Below are 21,529 nucleotides of genomic sequence, written 5' to 3'. Positions count from 1 at the left end.
AATTCTTTGAGCTGATATTCTCAATTAAAGGGTGAAGATCTGTGATCACTAAATGCAGTAAATGATTTCAGATTGGATCCTAGATGAGAAAGAAAACATTCTAAGAGGGACATTGCTGGGACAAGTGAAAATTGTTGGATATGTATGTATATTAGTAATAACAATGTATCAGTATTAAATTTCCAAATTTGATAAGGTAGAAAAATGCTTTATTCTAGGGAGATAAACGGTGAAGTATTTCAGGGTGAAATGTTATGATGTAGGTAACTAACTCCATTGATTCAGGGAAAAAGGAGAGAGAAAGACGAGAAGAGACAGAGAGAGAAAGAGAATAGAAATAAAGCAAATGAGACAAAAAGGAGATAACCATTGCTGTATCTAGATAAAGGGTATACAAATGTTCGTTATATTAGTCTCACAACTTTGTGAAGGTTGTAAGACTTTTGGGGGGTTTTCACAGCTAAACACACTTTTATATGGGAGAAAAGGAAGAAAGAAAAACTAAATACTGAGATGCTGGTAGAGGACTCTCAGCAAAGGAGCTAGTGTTTGTTGCAAAAGGAGAAGTACTAAAATGCCAGAGTATGTTTGTGAATATGATAGCAGAGGAAATCTGTACCCCACTTCTCACCTGGATTCATGGGAGGCAGCAACCTTGCACAGAGAAATAATGTAAAAAGGGCTACATGGTGTGCTGAGGGACAAGAGGGCTGAAGGCAGCCCACCACATCACCCAAGGCTTTGCATCATTTCCCATACTGCAAAGGAATTAGTGAATGGCTGACAGTGGGCTTCTCTCCCTGATGCCATGATGCTACCTGCCACTCCAGTAAGCAGGGTAGAGAGAAAGGAACGCTCAAACTGCTGAGTTTAATCTGGAAAGACTGATTTTATCCACAACTGACTAATTTTATTCCACACCACCAAATTGATTCCACAGAATGGGGGTTCTGGACTGATATGAAGCACAGTGCTTAAAAAAAATGGAGTGTTACATTTCTTCTTTTTTTTTTTTTTTTTTTTGAGATGGAGTTTCACTCTTGTTGCCCAGGCTGGAGTGCAACGGTGCAATGGTACGATCTCGGCTCACGGCAGAAGTGTTAAATTTCTTATACACCCATGTTTCTGTGATATGAGAGTCTATACTCACAGCAATATTTTCTAACAAACACATATTATTTGGACAGTAGTAATTTAGTAGTAGTATTCTCTACTTTGGACACTGGTAATTTAATCCGTATTCTGTTCCCAGGGATCCCCTGTGATCTGTATTAATGGACTGGGGCAAGAAGAAAGGAGAAGGTGACTTCACATTTATGAATATCAAATATGAGAGCTCAACATTTTGCATTCCAGCAGTCAAATACCTCTTCTGGGAGGTGCCTCTATGTTGAGGTGACAAACATTTTTTGACTGATACATTTTAAAAGTAGTATGTAGACAGGCTTTCTAAAATCAAAATCCAATTTTAGTGATTACATATTTATTTCCTTAAGCTCAGGCAAGGCACCTTGCATACTCATAGAATTTTGGAAGAATTTACAGTTATAATTGTCAGCTTAAATTGTGTTTGAATGTCAGTCCTCTTTTAAAGAAAGAAGAGACAAGAAATATTCCCTCTACTTTGTGTCATTAAGCTGGATTTTTACTTGGCAGCACTCAAGGTGGGGATTTTTGCAACATTAAGATAACAATCTCTTCTCTGTAGATTTTTAGTACCCTAGGGATTCAAAGATCAAGTTGCTTAGAGACCCCATGGAATTTGCAGAAAAAGCAAACTCTAATCTTGACATCTGTAATTAATGTTTTTATCTTACTCTGAAAGTTTAGTTTGCTGGCAGCTTAGCTGCTCTTTGGAGCAGAATAAGGCTCTTGCTACACCACATCCCACATGACTTTACATCCTGAGAGTGGGGTGGGGAGCTCTGGGACTCCCTATGGGCTCTTTTCTCTTGGGCTCAGTGTCAAGCTCTTGCTCTTGTTATGTAGTGGTTGCATATGCCTAGGGTTCCTTCCAATCAATCTTGCTACACGTTTCCTAAGCTAGGCTAATGCTTGCCTGGTTTACAAGACGTTTTACATTCGTGTCACTGACCAAATCACATGCATGCATAGAGCACAGAATCAACTGTAGGTTGTGAAAATACCTGTATAACATATTACTCAGTGAAATATGAAAATATCTGTATAATTCTGGTAAAATTTAAACATATATCTTTTCCTCAGTAACCAAGGCCACTGGACACTCAGGCAAAAACAACTAAACCTAACCTGTATATGTACATAAACCACATATACATGCACATGCACAAATATAAATTTTATTGTGACTGGGGCATTTGCCAGTTCTAATTGCTCCCACATTTTTTTACATGTTTATATTGTAACTCTTTGGACTAAGATGTACAAATACTTGGCTGACACACCAATCAAAATGAAGAGAGATAATCTATCATTCCTCCCACCCTTAAAAGACAATGTAGTCACTTGACTAAGTAGCCAAAGTTGTCACAGAGAGTATCATGATCATCTTTGGTCCAATCCACAAACATTTACGGAACTTCTACTACGGGGCCTGACACCTTCACTCAGAATGCTGCAGCAAGCTAGACAGAGTGGGTCCTGCTGCCTCTCACATGCTAGAGAGGGGAGAGAGACAATGAACAAAGAACAGATTGGGTGAAATAATCATCAGATGGTAAAAGTCAAGAAGAAACTAAAATGGAATGACATCATAGAATGACTATGGGACTACATGAGATTGAGGGATCAAGGAGTGTCCCACTGAAGGTTATTTTTGAGCTGAGACCTGAATCACAAGTGTTTAGGCTACAGCTCTATGCTCTGATTTTTCAGGTCATTTTATGATGTGGCTTCTTCACACACATTTAAATGAAGTGATTAGAATACATAAGTGGTGGATAAGGTTCTATATTATACCCTCAGCTTCCTCCCACTTCGTTTTTAAGCTTCATTCTAAAATGATATTTTAGAAATAGGCTAGACCTGTTAGCTGTAAGTGATACAGAAATTCCAAAAAGATGTTCCAGCAGGGATTGAGCTGGCCTTTTAGACAAAAATAATGAGGTCATTGCTTTGTCGACTGCCATAGGCTTGCATATCTCATCCTCTATCAGTGACCAAAATCATCCAACAAAATGACTCCTTAAGTGCTTATGATGAAGAACAGCTACCAGGACACCCAGACAAGCATTCTTACACTCATATCTTCTGTGAATCTATCAGCCAACAGTTCCCATGCTCAGGGTAAGAAGCAGACATATTTCTTGTCAGGAAGTTTATCTACTGAGATGCTGTAGAATGTTTTTATCTATCATATTGTACATCATATACCGTAACTCTTATGGCTTATGACTTGTAGACAACACAAATAGCCACCTGAAGGTATCCTCACGCAAAATTCTGCTGTTGAGAAAATAACCACTAGTCTTATAACCCTGTGGCAATTCTTTATTTTCCCTAAATATTAATTTTTGTAAATCAAAAAATAAATTTAACTAGATGAACTCTAAATTCGAATTTTAGTCTCTCCTAAAAATGATTCAAGCAATACTTCTTTGTAAGGGAAGATATAAAACATTTGCTTCAATTCATGAAAGAATAATATCTGAGCATTTTGAACACTGTATCCATTGGGAATATGCATGACTGCAACTAATGAAAAAGTAAACAGTGGCTTAAAGAAATAAGGTTTTCTTTTCCCTTATAACAAGAAGCCTGGAGGTAGACTTTAGCTGGCTTTTGCTCAGCAGCATCACAACGTTAGGGTCAGCATATTCCTTGATCTTTCCCTTATCTTGTCACCTCAGGTTCACAAACTGGCTGCCACAACTGCAAAAATCATGTCCTCATGACTGACTGAAGAGCTGGAAGATTAGTAGAGACAGAAAGAGTGCCATCCAGGTTTGATCTATTTGGGGGAAAAAAAGTATTTTATAGAAGCTCCTGCAGCAGCCAACTTCTTTGGTTTCATGTGTCACATGACCAACTCTAGGTCTAAAGTGCCTGTGACTTCACTTCTCCAGCCTGAATAGTGGAAATCCCAGTCTTTTCAATGTTTTTTGGGTCAGCCAAGCAACCATGTCTACCACAATAATTTCTGTATTATATCTTCGTATCCCTACACGTCTCCCTAATTACAACTCCCAGGATAGTAATCTAGGGTTTCACTAAAATAGAGACATAGAGCCAACATTAAACTATTAATTGAAATTTTTGAAGGCACTGGCTTATAGGAAATGTTAGCAGGAAAAAAACAATACCAATTGAGTTAAACAGGAATGCCCCATTGTTTGCCAAAATACATTAAAACTAGCAGTTGGCCAATTTTTAAAAAATATATTTTCTAATTGTAAAAGAAATATGAGCTTATTTAACAAGGCTTTTTGACTGTAGGGAATTAAAAAAGAAAGTGAAACTCACCTAAAAGTAACTCCCTGCATAACATATTTGGTATATTCCCTTTAAAACATTTTTCTAAGGATTCTACATATTTTCTTCCTTTCTCCATTCTGTCCTTTCTGTAACTATGCTAGGTTCTTCTGAAATCTGCATTCATCTACTGAATATATCCTCATTCCCTTTGTATATGGTCGCTGTGTTATATCCCATTATGAAGTGTCAATGTTAAGGACACAGATCACCCCAGACTATCTGGGTGTCACCTCCAACATGACCACTTACCAGCTGCATAACTTCTTTGTGGTTCAATTTTGTCATCTTTAAGATGAGATAATAATACTATCTATGTAGAGGATTGTTGTGAAAGTTAAACTAGTTAATCCCTGTAATGCACTCAGTAGAGTGACAGGCAAATAATAGTGCTCAATAAATGTCAGCCAGTTTTATTGTATGGAAACATGTCAACTAATTTTATTAATCCTGAATTGGCAGATATTCAAATTATCTTAAAATATTTAATTTAATAAACGGTCCATCCATTAATATCCTTGAAAATACATCTTTGTCAAATAATGTCCTAAGGATACATTTCCTCAAATATAATTGCTGGGTCAAAGGATATCCACACTTTAAATTTTGACACTTAGATTTCCAAGCTGCTCTTTAGAGAGCACGTTCCAAGCTATGAAGGAAGTGCTTGTTTTTGGGTAAAGGAAGGTCATTTTTCCAGTATCTTTTCCAATTCTAGATATTAATTTTTGCCAAACTAGCAGTGAGAATTCTCATTACTCTTTAATTTACATTTATTTGATATGTAAAAAAGTTTATAATTTTCTAAATATTTTTCATCATTCATATATATATATGTGTGTGTATATATATATATATATATGTTTTTGAGATGAAGTTTGGTTTTTGTTGCCCAGGCTGGAGTGCAACGGTACCAACCTCCACCTCCTGTATTCAAGCGATTCTCCTGTCTCAGCCTCCCGAATAGCTGGTATGACAGGCATAAGCCACCACACCTGGCTAATTTTTTTGTATTTTTAGTAGAGACAGGGTTTCACCATGTTGGCCAGGCTGGTCTCGAGCTCCTGACCTTAGGTGATCCACCTGCCTCGGCCTCCCAAAGTGCTGGGATTACAGGCATGAGCCACTGTGCCTGGCCAATCATTCATATTTTCAATGAATTATTTGATTGTATCCTTAGAGGCTTAATGGAATTTTTGTTGTAGAGGTTAGGTAACCTACATGCCCTTTAAAAATTTCAACCACAAAAGGGAGTCTGACAATATTTCAAACATTTCTTTTTGCATTCTCAATAACTGCTACCAAACTTTTCTCAGTTTGAAAGAAATAACTGGTTAAGAGGAATTTTCAGCCTTTGTGAGATGTGCATCTGTTTAGAAAAAGCTACAAAAAAAGGAAATAGTAAAAAGATGTGGGGAAAAAAAAAGAAGAAAGCTGTTTCAAATGAGAATGAGTTACTGAGTTATCTATTTGATTATTTTTTATTTTGATTATATTTGATATGTCCTGAATTGCCAGGGAGAAAGAAAGAGACTCTACTGTTTTGCTAAGAATTCCTGGTACACATCTTTGTGAGGGTATAAATCACATAAGGCAACCTTTTCAAAATACTTTCCTAGGACCACTTGCCTCAGCATCACTTGAGGAGCTTAAATATCTGATTCTGGAGTTCAATCCTCCAGACACTAAAGATGAGAGTCTCTAAAGGTATATACCAGATAGCTGCATCCTGTAAAGGCCCTTTCTAGGAGATTCTTAACATATAGCAATTTTGAAAAAAACTTTGGAAAATGCCCATTTAGTAACTTCAATTCATTCAGCTGTTCATCTATTTGTTCAAAGAGTAATTAAAATAATTACTGAGCACCTACAATGTGCCAGCACTGTTCTGGAGACGGAACAGTAAATTAAGTCCCTGTTCTAATGGGGCTTACATTATAATGGAGAAAGTCAGACAACAACAAAAAATATGCATTATTATGCAAGGTGGTAAGTGCTATTACAAAGACTAAAGCAAAGTAAGAGGAAAGAGTGATGGTGGGGTGGGTACTTCTTTAGGTTTATTAATAATCAATAACTTTCATTTGTCTCATTTTTGAACAGTAAAGTTACTTTAATATCAATCTTAGAGGCATTTCAATTTCTCAGTTCACCTGAGTTTGGGGCTGGTGCTCTCGTCCTCAACATATCTTTGCTTCCTTCCACTCTCACCTATTCCTCTGGCCCTATGGGATGTTAGCAAGGGATGGATTCAGTGGCCAAAGGGCTGGCCTTCTCCATCAATAGTGCCATGAACAAACTAACGGGCAGTAAATAAAGAGCCTAAACAGCAACTGAAGCAGTGATAAAATATGAACCAAGGCAATATTTACAGCCTACCTATACCTAACAAATTATCAACTGAAATCTTCAAGAAGCACACAGGCCAAGACATGGTGGAAGTGTCCAGCACATAGGACAGCACCAGCAGCATGGTAACGTACAGCTGCGGAGGTTCAGCTGGAAGCTGCCAACTAACTTCCTGAGCATTCTATTGCTCAATGCTTGGGTTAAATGAGGGTCAGCAGGTGGGAGGTGGAAGAATAAGCCCAGAGCTTCAAAAGACCTTGAAACAAATCTGGTTAAACCAAGCACTGTCAAGGAGCTTTTGGATCCTAAACCTGAAATGCAGCCAGAAACCCATACCAACAGCTCCACTTTCAGAAGTAACTGCAACAGTAACAGCAATGGAAATACATATCTAGCAAACAGATTATTTGGCATTAGAGTTGACTACACAGTTCTGGGTATACAAGTAGAGGTCTGTTGAAATAAGACCAGAGTTTATTCTCCTCCTTCTCCTTCCCTTTCCTCCCCTCCTCCTCCTTCTCCCCCTCCCGCTCCTCTTCTTCTTCTTTCTTCTTTCCTCTCTTCCTCCGCCTCCTCCTCCTTCTTTCTCCTTCCTTTTCTTCTTCTGCTTCTACTTTAGCTTCTTTCTTCTTTCTCCTCCTCCTTTTCTTCTTCTCCTTCTTTTTTTTAAGAGACAGAGTCTTCCTCTGTCACCCTGGCTAAAGTACATAGAGTGTAGTGTCACAATCTTAGCTCATTGCAGCCTTGAACTCCTGGGCACTCCTCAGCCTCCTAAGTAGCTGGGACTACAGGCATGCACCACCACACCCAGTCAATTTAAAAAATTTCTATAAGAAAAGAGGTCTTGTTATGTTGCCCAGGCTGGTCTTGAACTCCTGGGCTCAACTGATCCTCCTACCTCAATCTTCCAAGTAGCTGGGATTATAGGCCTGAACCACAGCACCCAGCAGAGTTTCTTAACTGGTATCCATGCACGGGCTGGTCCACAAACCCTATAATATAAGGAAACCTCTCTCTCTTTCTCTCTCTGTCTCTTTCTGTCTCACACACACACACACAGACACACACACACAGACACACACAATCTACCTACCTATTGATAGAAAGAGAGTGAGTGAGTGTGTGTGTCTCTGTGTGTGTGTGTGTGTGTGTGTGTGTGTGTGTAGTAAAGGGGCTGTGTACATGTACATTATTTTTTTCTGGGAATAATTTTTATAGATTTCATCAGATTCTCAAAGGAGACTTGACCCAGTAAAGCTTAGGATCTATCATCTTGTCTCAAGAATCAGCATCCTTTAGACCTTGAGCTGGAATATATAATTCAACCACAGAGGGCTATTGGTTAGAATGAAAGTCATGGAACACTACTTCCACACAAGCCCCAGCTACTGACACTCACCCCCAGAATTATAAAAGGTCTCACGCCTCGTGAATTCAGTCCTTTGGACAGGAAGCTAAAAGTTCCATGTTCGTTATATATGAAGATCCGTATTTGGGATTTTTAAAAACACATTATTATGTTAGTTATCTGTCAATGCATACAAAACCACTCAAAACTTAGTGGTGTTATTTACTAATGAACTGGTATTGTCAGCAACGTGGATTGGGTTCAGCTAGACAATTCTTTCATCTAGGAACTACAAGGCATGGGTTTAGAATCCCACAATGCTATTTTTGCCACATTCATTAATCAAGATACATGACAAGGCCAGCTCAGATTCAAGAGGGCTGAGAAACAGACTACTGTGGCCATCCTGAAAACAATCTTCCACACCTGCATGCTAAAGAATTTATAGTTAAAATAATATGATATCTGTGATTTGCATCAAAACATCCCAGAAACAAAAACTGGTGGGAAAATAATTAAAAGAAAAATGGCAAAAAGTAATCATTGTTGAAGCTTGATGATGGGCACATGAGAGTTATTTACATTAGTCTTTCCACTTTTGCATGCATTTGTAATTTTTTAAATTAAAAGGTTAAAATGAACAAAACAGACGCTCTCTATGAATCCTCATGACAATTATCTTTTCCCGTTTTACATGTGTGGACCCTGAATAAAGGGCAGTCATGTGACTGGTCATTGCTAAGGTCACTCACATAGAATAATAGCTAATATTTACTGAAGACATATAACGCACCAGCACCTTCTCAACACTGTATATTATATCTCATTTAGTTCTCACAATACTATGCATCAGGTAGTGTTACTATCTCCATTCCTAAGATAAGAAACACCAGAAAGTTGCCCAAGTTTACAAAATAAGTAGTGAAAGCCTGATGTGGATCCAAGAAATGTGGCTTCAAGGCCTCCACTCTATGAAGAAGCAAAGCTGAGATTAGAATCAAGCTCTGTATGGCTCCAGCAACAGGACCTCCCACTCCACGGTGCCAGGCTGCGACTTTCAGAGCTGGTGCTTCCCAGGTCATTTCCTTCAGTCTACTGCCTAAGTTTCCCTTCCCAAATCTGCATAGTGCACATTAATACCCCACACTCAACAGGAATATGACTAAGTGGTACAGCCCATTTCCCATAGGGGAACACCTCTATTTTCTTTTACTAAATATATATCTGTAAGTGCTTTATAAACTGTAAGGTAATATAAAAGGTTCCTTGTTCTACAACTTAAGTAGCATTTTAAATGAACAACTATTTGGCAAATTATTTTTAAGACTCTCCAAAGAAGCTAAATCTTGTGGTAAAACTCTCCTTTGGAATTGTCTTTACCAACATCTGCAAGTTTAAGCACATTTTAGTTCAGGATGAGAACTACAGGGAAAGAATCATCATTTTATAGGGAAAAGCAAGAAGAGTTATGAAGTGGGAGTTTGGACTATCAAAGTTTGTTTCCAGGAATGACCTGAGAAGAACCAACTGGAGCAGCTCGGGATTTTTCAATTACTCTTTCTTCCGAATGGAGATCCTCTGTGCTATGCCTAAGTACTCTGCCTAAGAGCCTCAGACACTCCAGCCTGAGGCTGCTGCTCATCAAACCTGACTATGAGGAAATGAGAGAGACAATTTACCAAAACACTTAACAGGAAAATCAGAGTGGAGGGATTTCACTGCCATGTCATACGAAATAGCACTAGGCATTGCCTGAAGAGATCCTTTGTCCAACCCTATCAGCAGCAATGCCACATCCCAGCTGCAACAGAGAGGTCTATAGATGCAGACTAGAGGTGTATATGTTTGTGTGTGTATGTGTGAATGGATTCATGACTTATTTAGAAACATACCAAAACTTAAAAAGGGAATTTTTTCCCTAAGAGTTAGTTGCCGATACAAAGAAATGTGACAATATTTTATTGAGATTCAGAATAAAAATTGTTCTTCTGGGATTCTAGGTATCTTTTTGTAACATGGGCTTGTGTTCCTTCCCTGATAAAGGGAAATTAAGTAAAACGGTGTCTTCCACACATACAAGGCTTGTCAATAGTCTTCTCCCAAGCAACCCAGCTGTGCAGAGAGGACATAAGAGAACTGAAGACATTAATTGATTGATAACATGAAGCTATGCAGTGCTTTCCAATGCTTCATCTTTCTAAGAAATCAAAATTAAGGAGGATGAAAAAGTAGAATCAACTAATTACAAAACTTAACATTATATAAAAATATAGAAACAGAGAGAGAGGAGAAAAAAAGAAGAGAGACAGAGAAGCAACCTTCTTACAGACAAGCTCCTTAATCACTCAGGTTTCAAACCCAGCCAATTACAATCACACATAAAACAGTCAAACATTTAATAAAAACACAGTTGGAACTTGACCTCAAATACTTGTAGGTACATTGTATATATCAGGTTTCCCAGAAACAGGAGTCATAAAAACACATTATTTATCAAGAAGTATTTTCTCTCCCCTTCCAAGTAAACTCTTCCCCTGGAAACCACACAGCTGTTGCCTTTGGGAGAGAGGTTGGGTTGCAAGTTCTAACTTTCCTATCTTTAAGTTCCCTGAAAGTAGGCAAAGGTAAATCAAAATTTGAATTCTTCTTAGCTTTCAGAATTTCAGAGAAACCAGAAGTCTGTACCAAAATATTGGGCTAAGTCGATTAGCCAGATACTATGACGGGATCATCGTTGAGAGAGTTGGAACTGCTGGATTTTAAATTTTAAAGTTGGTGCTACTCAGCCTAGAATGCACTCTAGGTCACAGCTCTCAGCACATGTCCCCTTGCAATCATGGCCACCAGACATTTTTCTCTCACTGTGGGAAAGTGTCAAATCCTTTTTCTTTGCATGTGCATATTTGAGTCACAGGAAATGGTTTTTATATCCCACTCATAGGAATGAATGAGGTGTGAGAACATTTTAATTTCATACAAATGCTTCATGTCTTTATCAGACTGGATTTGCCTTTGTTTCTTTTGCCTAGCTGCTTAAAAATTCCAGCAATTCTAAAAGTGATGCAGATTCATTATGGGAAATGTGTACATAAAGATAATGAAAGCCAAGAAGCAGAGGAAGCCAACTAAAGACATGAAAAGACAACTACTGTTAGCATTGTCTGTTGTCTGGAAGCCTTTCTTAAAATGCAAATTATAAATTTTTCATTATTAAGGGACATCTTCATATTTTCAAGAAAAATTATTTGAAATAATTCAGAATTTCATCACAAATAATTCTGATACTTATATAGAATCATGACATTATAATTTTCATTGTTAATTATGCTTATCATAATAAACAATAAAGAACACTGAAAACTAAGAAATAAGCCTGAACCAGTATCTATGTAATTGCAGGCAATTAAGGGTAATTAAAATAAAATTCGCCTTGGTTAAAGTCAAAAGAGATATCATTTGGGCCCCAGCTCTTTGATCACATTAACCCATAGTGTGATCAAGAATAAATTACTTGGCTGAGCACAGTGGCTCACTCCTATAATCCCAGCACTTTGGGAGGCCAAGGCAGGTGGATCACTTTAGGTCAGAAGTTCAAGACCAGCCTGGCCAACATTGTGAAACCCTGTCTCTAACTTAAAATGCAAAAATTAGCCAGGCATGGTGGTGGGCACCTACAATCACAACTACTCAGGAGGCAGAGGCAGAAGAATCTATTGAAGCCAAGAGGTGGAAGTTGCAGTGAGCTGAGATTGCACCACTGTACTCCAGCCTGGGCAACACAGCAAGATCTCTTGAAAAANAATAAATCACTTTACCACTACTAAGTTCAGTTTATCTGCAGAATTAAGGGGCCAGATTTTATTCCTAAGGTCCCTTCTAGCATTAAAGTTGTCTGATATCAGGTGAAGCAGATTCAACAGTTAAGCACCCCTTTGCTATATTTTACCTGTATAGGAAACCACTTCTGAATATTCAAATTACTAATTTTATTTTCCATTTATAGGTGAGTTTATCCAGATGATACTTTAATTCTCCATCAATGACATCACAAAGAAGTAAGCCAACTTAAGAATTATTATGTTGGTCATAAATATATTCATACGCAAGCAGACTAAATTGAAATACGACAGAAATGACTTTTAGAGCTACCATACAGTCAAATTTTTCCTCAAGCAGAGTATCAGATAGTCTATTGCAATATTAAGAACTTCATTTGTATAAAGAAGAATCCTCGAATCATGTTGGAGGACATTGAAGTGATAATATAATCGAATCCTGCCTCATGGCATGGATGGCAAATTGAAATGCATACAGGAATCATACACACAGGTAATATAAATGTCTCCTTATATCTGGCCCTTTTGAGAAAACCAAACGATAAAGTGACAGAGGCCTTGGTGAGCTGGAAAAAGCATCCCAGTATAAGATCCAAAGAACTGGTGGATTGTTGACATGAGGAGTATGGGCACAAAATAGCCAAATCTAATTTTTCAAAATATGCTGGAACTCCACATTATGGGTGTGTGTGTGTGTGTGTATGTGTGTGTATGTGCGTGTGTGAATTCCCAAGTTTCTAACTTTGGATCAAATATATATATTTTTTTCTTCTGCACTGTGTGTGGGCCAAACAGCACAATAGTGGGCCAGTAATTTGCAAAACTACAACATATATAGAAAAACTGACTTTTTCCATTTTCTGGAAAACATGCTGCATAGACATGCAAGTGAAACACCAAACAGTGACAGACCAAACCAATCATCTGTGGAGGGGAAGACTAAACCGATACTGTAACAAAACAACCACATCTATGCCTAAGGAGATAAATTTTGAATATATTTTCTCCAAATAGCTGATGATGATTGGGTTGCTTTTTCCATAGGCAAATAAAAATGCAACTCTTTGCTTTTTAGAGTTGACATCCTAAAAAATAGACTAACCATTTTTAAATGAACTTGGTAAAAAGCCTTATTATCAATGTAATTTCCTTGAATTTAGGTTGGGCAATAAAATTATCCGAAAGCCTCTGACCATGCCCCCACCCTTGTCCAGCCACAGTGAGAAAGGAGGAACAATGCTAACAAAGATATTCCACTGCTGCGCTAATGCATCTAACACTAGCACACTTTCCCTCCCTCTTGTTCCCATAAAAACATCTGTGCAAAGTGGGCCCAGCTGGCTTGCAAATATGTTCCATGATGCAGGCCAGTTTCAAGACCCTTCCTGTCACCCTTTGTCTTGTCTCCTTTCTGCCAGTGTCCATTTCTCTTTTAAGTACCTAATGCTTAGTGAAAAAAAATCAGTGTTAGCAGGTTAAAAGTTAATGTGCATCACCTGTTTCACCTCCGTCCATTAGTAAACTTGGACCAGCAAAGGGGATTTGACATATTACCTGTTTGCCTATCTCCTCCATGGGGGAAATTAAGAGGGGTGTTCAGGAGTTATTCATCAAAATGTCAGGCTCCAATTTGGTAAAATCATTATAACACCTGCTTTCTGGGAATTATCGTGAAATCTCACTCCTTTTCCCTTTTTAGAGAATCTGCTGTTGGCTAAGAAATACACCCACCCACGACTTTTATTTACGGTTTGAGGTCTATTTGGGATAGTAAGAAGGAAGGAAATTTCAGGAATCAGCTAGTGGTGAACAGTCCTTAGAGACTGAGGCAGAAAGGCATCCAGACTGCTTGGGAAGCCTCCTGAGATTAGGGGGTTCTTACAACACTGCAAAGGACGTTGAAAGTTTCCATTAGTTCAGACTCACTGAGGTATGAGAACAGTTCCACTGGAAACTCTTTCAATTTCAGCCAAGGCAGCAAGCATCTGACATTCAGATAGATTAAGAAGAAAAAATAACGTGTAAAAAAATATGAGGTGGGGAGGGGAGTATGGAAGCAAGTCTGAGGCACTTGAAATCATCAAAAAAGTTCCAAGTGGCAAAATGGTGATCCCTTAGAGAGTACAGGGGTTCCTGAAACCAAAACCTATACTCAAGATTCAGGTCTTCACCTTTTTCCATATCCTAGTTCTTGCACAGTAAACCCCTCCTGTCTTCTTGGCTCGCTGGGGGATTTTAGAAGCTTTTAATTCCCAAACTGCTGATGGCTCTTTATTTATCACCTTTGAGGCAAGGAGGTAAGTGCTAAAAGGCCACAAACCCTGAAGATTCAAGGGATCTCCTCAACCTGAATTCAGCTGCTGACTTTCCCAAGAATAAGCCATGCTCTCCCACGATTAGTGTTACCAGATGTAGCAAATAAAATTACAAGGTGCAAGTTAAATTTGAATTTCAAATAACAGCAAATAATATGTATTATAATCCCATAGATCATATGGGCATACTTATACTAAAAATATTCATTTTAGCTGAAATCAAATTTAATTGGGTATCCTGTATTTCATCAGGTAACCCTGCTATGAACAGATTCAGAAAAATGGTTGGACTTTACAGCCTAGTGCATTGAAGAAGAAAATTCATTCAACAAAGGTAGTGAAGAGGAATTTTTAAAATGTATGAAGCTGTTAACTGCCAGAAAAAATGCCAAAAGATCCACCTTATGCGCCTCTTTATGTGATCGGCTAGTCCAGAGATTCTGCACCCTGGATGCACACTAGAGTTACTTGGGAAACAGCTAAATGTTTCTGATGCATGCACCCTGCCCTAGACCTAATGAATCAGAATGGAATTTTTTAAAGATGCTCCTTGATTTTGAAGAGCAGTCAGGTTAAGACGCACTGAGCTAAAGAGGCAATGAAGAAAAGCTGAAGTGTGGTAGAGAATGCATGATTGTTTCAACACAAGATTCCTAAATTTTGCTGCACATTGGATTCACCCAAGGATTTTTGAAAATCACTGGCACCTGGCACCCGCCTCAGACGTTCTGATTTAATTAGTGCTAGGTACAGCCTGGGCCTATCAGGAGTTGTAAAACTTCCTCAGAGGTTTCCAATACAGAACAAAGTGTGGAAAACACTGTGTGACCCTAATATACCTCTGTTTCTTAAGATGAGAGCAGCTCTAATTACTTTTGTGGGAGTAGGAATGAAATCTGACCTTCCAATCATATTGAAAAACAAATCAGATGTTTCTTTTTAAACCTGTTTTTCCCTTGCTGACTTCAAGATTTACACCTTAAGAATGGGATGTTGTTTTCAGGAACTTAACTCTGGCTCTGTTTATAGGATGCTTATTAATCCTTTTGCCAGGAGTTTTATAGATGGGAGAATGACAGTCACCCAAGACCCTTCTATAACTCCCTGCCTTTAATCATATATAATAATTACACACCCATGGAACTCAGATGCCATACTTCATTTCTATACCAAGATTGCACAAACTGACAGCTTGTCATAAGAAGGGTGTGATGCCAACCTTCAGACTAAGTCAAAGAAGGGAAAGAATAATCTGTGCCTTGCTAAAAACAAATGTCGTCATACAGGATGCTGACCTTTCTGACAAATTGCTAAATGCACACTGATCCCTAGATCTGTTAGTCTTCCAACACGTAAAAGGTTACTCACCCTCAAGAGATTATTCAATCCTGACTTGACAGAGAATGCAAGAACATTACTTGAGTGCCAAAGCCAATAGATATGAATTTCCAAAGAAGCATGCTTTGTGGGAGGATATGGGCTTTACCCCAGCTGTCTGGGTAATCTGAGAGCCAAAGGAAGATATGACTGTCAGAGAAGACACCTGATGAGTTCCAGAACTTCAGTTTAGGGAAGTATTTCACATGACTAAACAATTTGTCAAAAAATGGCCAAATATGAATAGCAGTATGATGTCATGGGTGAGTTGATGAGATTCATTTGTGATGAAGCCAGAGTCCCAGCCTCTTGCCAGGTAGTGGAGAGGTAAACAGACCAGAAGAGCAATGGTTAATATAAAGAAAGGAACACATCTACTATCAGGGCAGCCTCAAGTTTTATCACCATGGTAGGAAGAAAAGGAGGTTTTGCTGTCTGTCTAGGGTATTTCAAGTCCACAAAATCTTCTCATTCTTCATATTTTGAGAAAACTTTGGAAACATAAAATTATTTTTTAAAAACAAGTATCTAACATTTTCGTAACTGTGCTTTTGGACTTCCTTACTTGCTCAGTTGATCATTTCATAACTAAAGAACTTTAAGGATTCCTGAAATTATACACTGTTTTTAATATTTTCTAGTTTGAAATATTGATAGAGCAACATGGGCCAGATTTGTTTTGAAGGATATGAATAAATCTGTCTATGACATGAAAAAAATATTAGGAAATATGTGTTTTAAAGCTTTAAGTTCATCAAGGGTAGCTCTTCCTTTAAGAGAATTTAGTACGCAAAATTGAGTATTTACAAAAAAGTAAGCATTTACTTTAGCCAAGGATTCTTTACTTTAGAGTCCTCTTCAATAGAGTTATTTTACATACCATGTTCCCAAGTACATTTAAAAATGTTTGAATTACAGATACTGTATCAATAAATAAATTCTTGGTGAAGAAATACTGGTGCAAGTGTGGAACATCTACACTGTCATAAGTGAATGAAGCCATTAAACTTGCAGAGGGTGTCAAATACCCCAAACTAGTTATTTGGTATACTGGTATACTCAAGTACATTTAATTGATTTCATGTAAACTGATTAATAAAGGTTAGCATTTTTCACTCAGAATTAAGAATAACCTTCTACAAGCTACTTTGATCTCTAAAAGATATAAAAGAGTTCTTAGATTTCCCACTTAAATCAATGAATTTCATTTAATACTGGTGATTTGAGTATGCATTTTTTCATTCATTCATCAAACTTAACTTTAGCACCTGGCATGTTTCAGGCACTAGGGTACTTGCTGGGAGACAGTTTTGTGAAGGAGGCAGATATAAATTACACAAATTACCACAAGCTATTGTAAGTGGACTGAAGGATAAGCACAGGGCGTTATGAATTGTATATAGGGGATGTGCCCTGGACTCAGAAAAAGAGTCCTGGAGGGAGTGACATTTAAGCTAAGACAGCGCTCTTAACAGCTCCCATTTACTGACATTATGCTAAAGGTGCTTTAACAGTGTTAGTGATGGTCTATTGACTTAGATACTTTGATTTTGCCATTTTGTGCATGGGGAAACTGAGACTTAAAAAAAGCAAGTGGCCTGTCAAAGGTAGACACATCTAGGAAGTAACAGAGCCTGCAATTAAACCCAGATGCTGACTCCAGAACATGTATTTTATATTTAACTATTAGTTATAGGGCCTCTCCAAAGAACAGGATGAGACAAGTAATTAAATAAAGGGAGGAAAAGAGTGTTCCAGATGAGAAATAACTATGATCTCAAATGACTAAGAGCATAGATTATAACAAATATGTGCACTTGGCAAATCTAACTGAAACTAGCAAAGAAACATTTCCCAACAGAATCTAATTTCTATAACAGAAAGAGGCTTCCTTCAAACAAAATAATTTGCAAAGACTGTCACCTAGTGGCAACAGTCGGTTTTGGGCTGGTATTTCTGAACAGGTGTATCCAGTTGCTTACCTGGGGATGCGGATCATCAATTTTCGCGTCTATTGTCTGCACTGGGCAATCCCAAGCTGTTTTTCCTAGAAACAAAATACATTCAATTAAACATTACGAGATCAGCAACCACCTGTTTCAACTGAATTGAGATACATAAAAGTGGCGTGTCACAGTTTCAAGCCCTCAGAGACAGAAAAAGACCCTAAGTTTTATCCTATCCCTCTATGACTTCGGCCAAATGCATTTGTGCCAACAGAATAGTGAGTAATCTAAATAATGACTAATGAATATGTCTTATTGGATAGTGAAGCTTTGGATTGCTTTACTGGATGAAGAGCTCCCAAGTAGTTGAGGGATTGTCAAAAAATATAAGGAATATGTAATAGATGCTAAAAAGGAGGAATCTCTAACAACTACAGTCTAAATGGTTGCAAAAGTTAGGACTCTCGTTTTTAATATACATGTATATCTTAAACTAACCAGAGTGAGCACACTTCTTAGCAAGTAAAAATTATAACTGATATAAACATCCAGTCTTAATTCTAACTGGCTTAGGCACTAAAATCACCTGAAGAAGTTAGTTTAGAGATGGTATGGTGGTAATCTGAAGTGGAACCAGGAAAGGGATTCCATGCAAGCTGATTGAGTCTTTATTTTCCTCCACAAACCATTAAGCCCCTTTATTTAGGATAATTTTCTTTTCATTTGATTAAGGCATTTTTCTCAAAGAAGCTAGATCTAATCTCTGGAAGTTAGCAACTTTCCGTTTAAGCCTAAATGTAGAATGGGAACTTGACAGGTTAAACGTCACAGGTGAATGAGTCTACTCAAGATCAGGCACAAATATTACTATGTGTACTGGTTAGAATCCTTTATGTTGTTGGCTGGCTGTGGTGGCTCATGCCTTTAATCCCAGCACTTTGGGAGGCTAAGGCAGGCGGATCATTTGAGGTCAGGAGTTCAAGACCAGCCTAGCCAATATGGCAAAACCCCATCTCTACTAAAAATACAAAAATTAGCCAGACGTGGTGGCAGCCACCTGTAATCCCAGCTACTTGCGAGGCTGAAGCAGAAAAATAACTTGAGCCCAGAAGGCAGAGGTTGTAGTGAGGCGAAATCACGCCAATGCATTATAGCTTGGGCAACAGAGCAAGACACCATATCAAAAAGGAAAAAAAAAAAGTCTTTATATTGCAAACAGCAGAAAACTCAAAGTGAAGCTGTGTGATTGGAGCAAAAACTGAACAGTCGAGGTATAGCTTTAGCTTCATAGGAGGCTTGATACAGGGCTCAAATTGCATGACCAAGACTCTTTGCTCCCTCTCTTTCAAGCAGATTTTTCCTTCATGAATCCAAGCTAGCAGCTGGAAGCTTTGGGTTACAAAGTTTAAGTACAGAGGGTGTATTAATCCGCTCAGGCAAATGTAACAAAATACCACTGACTGGGTGGCTTAAATAACAGACATTTTCTCACAGTGCTGGAGGCTGGGAGTCCAAGACTAAGGCTGGTTCCTAGTGAGGACTCTCACTGGGTTGCAGACAGCCTCCTTATCACTGTGTCCTCACGTGACCTTTAACTGTGTACACTTGGGGAGCAGTGGAGGAAAGAGAAGGAGAGAGAAAGAGAAAGTGGATCTATCTCTGATGTCTCTTCTTCTTCTAAGGATGGTAGCTCTATCAATTAAGGCCTCACCCTTGTGACCTCATTTAACCTAAAGGGCCCTGTGTCCAAATACAGTCACATTAGAAATTAGGGTTTCCACATATGAATATGTCGGGGGGAACAACGGGGATGAGGACACAATTCAGACCATAACAGAAGCAGTTAACAAAAACCATTTTTTCAAGCCATCCCCGTGAAAAATCTCATTGGCTTAGATTCTATCACATGCACATCTTTCAACCAATGACTGTAACCAGGGCGATGGATATCCTAGAGATGAAAGGTAGCATCAATGTTGAAGAATTCATATGGCTGAAAATTTAGAAAGTGGGAATTACACAAAAGAATAATAGAATTCTCTTGGTGGGAAAAGGAGGAAGGAATTCATGCTAAGATGTTAGCTGATAAATCTCCACTATATTGGGATGGTGCACCCTTTGTCTGAGAGAAGACTCCCCTATTTAGAGAAAAAATAGTATAGCAATAAGGCTCATTCAGAGTTCAAGCTGGCACTATACACTGTTGATATAGGAGAGATTGCAGACTGGGTTTCATTATCGTTATTAGTAACAAGCAGTCAAATCCACCTGCCTGGTATAAGATTCATTCTGATATCTAATTATCACAGTGGGAGTTGTGACAACCCAATTTCCTGATCTCTTCTCACATGGGTCCTGTTTTTCTTGTTGGATCGTATTCTTCTCCTGTGTCATGGATTACAACAATCCCAAAAGTCCTGCACACAGCCCTCTGTTCTCGCTTTCGTTTTTTTGTTGTTTTTGTTTTTGTTTTTCTTGATCTCGGCCATCCCCCAAGTTTCAGTGACCGCAACCTTGAGTGTAACTTCCAGAACTTCATATTCTGGCCTATCCTCTTAATCTCATTCTTATTTGCAGACTCTGTATCTCAAGAGTCCTGAGCTTGTTTTTGCTTGATCCCAATAAAGACTAGCTTGCAGTTCTACTTAATAATGTGAAGGAACAAGAAAGTCTAAGTCATCCTCTAAGTAAGGATTTACTGTTTATTGTTTGGTACATGTCTCTTCCACTAAACTCTAAGCTCATTTAATACACAGACTATTCATCTGTATTGCCCAAAACAAATGATCATTCAATAAGTTCCTGTCAAAATATATGCAGCTTTCAACACAACATAACAGTCCCTTCTACATCATTTCTGATAACTAATTATCCCGTTTCTTCTGGAACAGCCACAATGAAGAAATGACGACAGGTTCACTACAGCAGTCTATCCCAGTTTTGAACAGCTATAATATTAGGAATTGTAATTGAGGGGCACAGAGTTGTGGGATGGGTGTTCTTTCCCAGAATCTAAGCTTCCGTCCTATGCTTGGTGAATCCACTACTGTGTGAGGAGGCCAAGTCCCATCTCTCCCTATGTAAATGGAAATAACAGATACAAGTTGTTGTTTCTTTTCTTTTTCCTGACCTTTGGTATTCAGGCCATGGTATGCGGACCTTGCCTGAGCAGAGATCTGCATGGTACTGCAAATCAGAAGTTCCATGTAAGTTATCTTAAAAGTAGAGCCAATCTAGAATTCATTTCACTTGTGACATCTAGTGTCCAGTGGTGGTATTGGCAGCCGGGTATTCAGGCCATGCCTAAAGAATGACCTTAATTATGATACAGGTTGCCTCTACAACTTTACTAATGCTGTCCCCTCCCGTTGAATGCACCCCTTCTTAGCTCTGCCATCCTTCAAGGCCCTGCTTGAAGTGTCACATGCACTGGGAAGTTTTCAAGGAACATCCAGACAAAAATAGACCTCTCCCTTCACACAACTCCATTAGTGTGGGGCACATAGCATTTACAGTCCGGTAAGTTCTTTTCATTTTTTGTAAATCTCTTACTATATTGTGGCCATCTTCTAGGCAATAAGTCGAGTTTACCACATCTCTGAATTCCTCCACTATGCCTAACACATTTCAGTCATTCAATTAATAGTTTAAAATGTATGTTATATTTTTTAAATAAAATGGGAAGAAACAATAATGTAGGGTCTACCTTCTCTTGTAACAAAAGAGAAAAAATAAGTTGAGATCGATTTTAGATTACCTAATTGCAGCCAGTCATAACTGGCCTATGCTCGAACAATCTTTTCCTGGCTCCTGAGTTAAGGAATCTTTGTTAAATGACAGGGAAAATGGCATTTGTCTCATTTATCCAAGAACACGGGCGTGATTACAAATGAATGAGCATCTGGT

This window comes from Cebus imitator, unplaced genomic scaffold (assembly GCF_001604975.1).
Source record: "Cebus imitator isolate Cc_AM_T3 unplaced genomic scaffold, Cebus_imitator-1.0 Scaffold200, whole genome shotgun sequence".
Lineage (NCBI taxonomy): Eukaryota > Metazoa > Chordata > Mammalia > Primates > Cebidae > Cebus > Cebus imitator.
Note: the sequence above shows the minus strand (reverse complement) of the source record.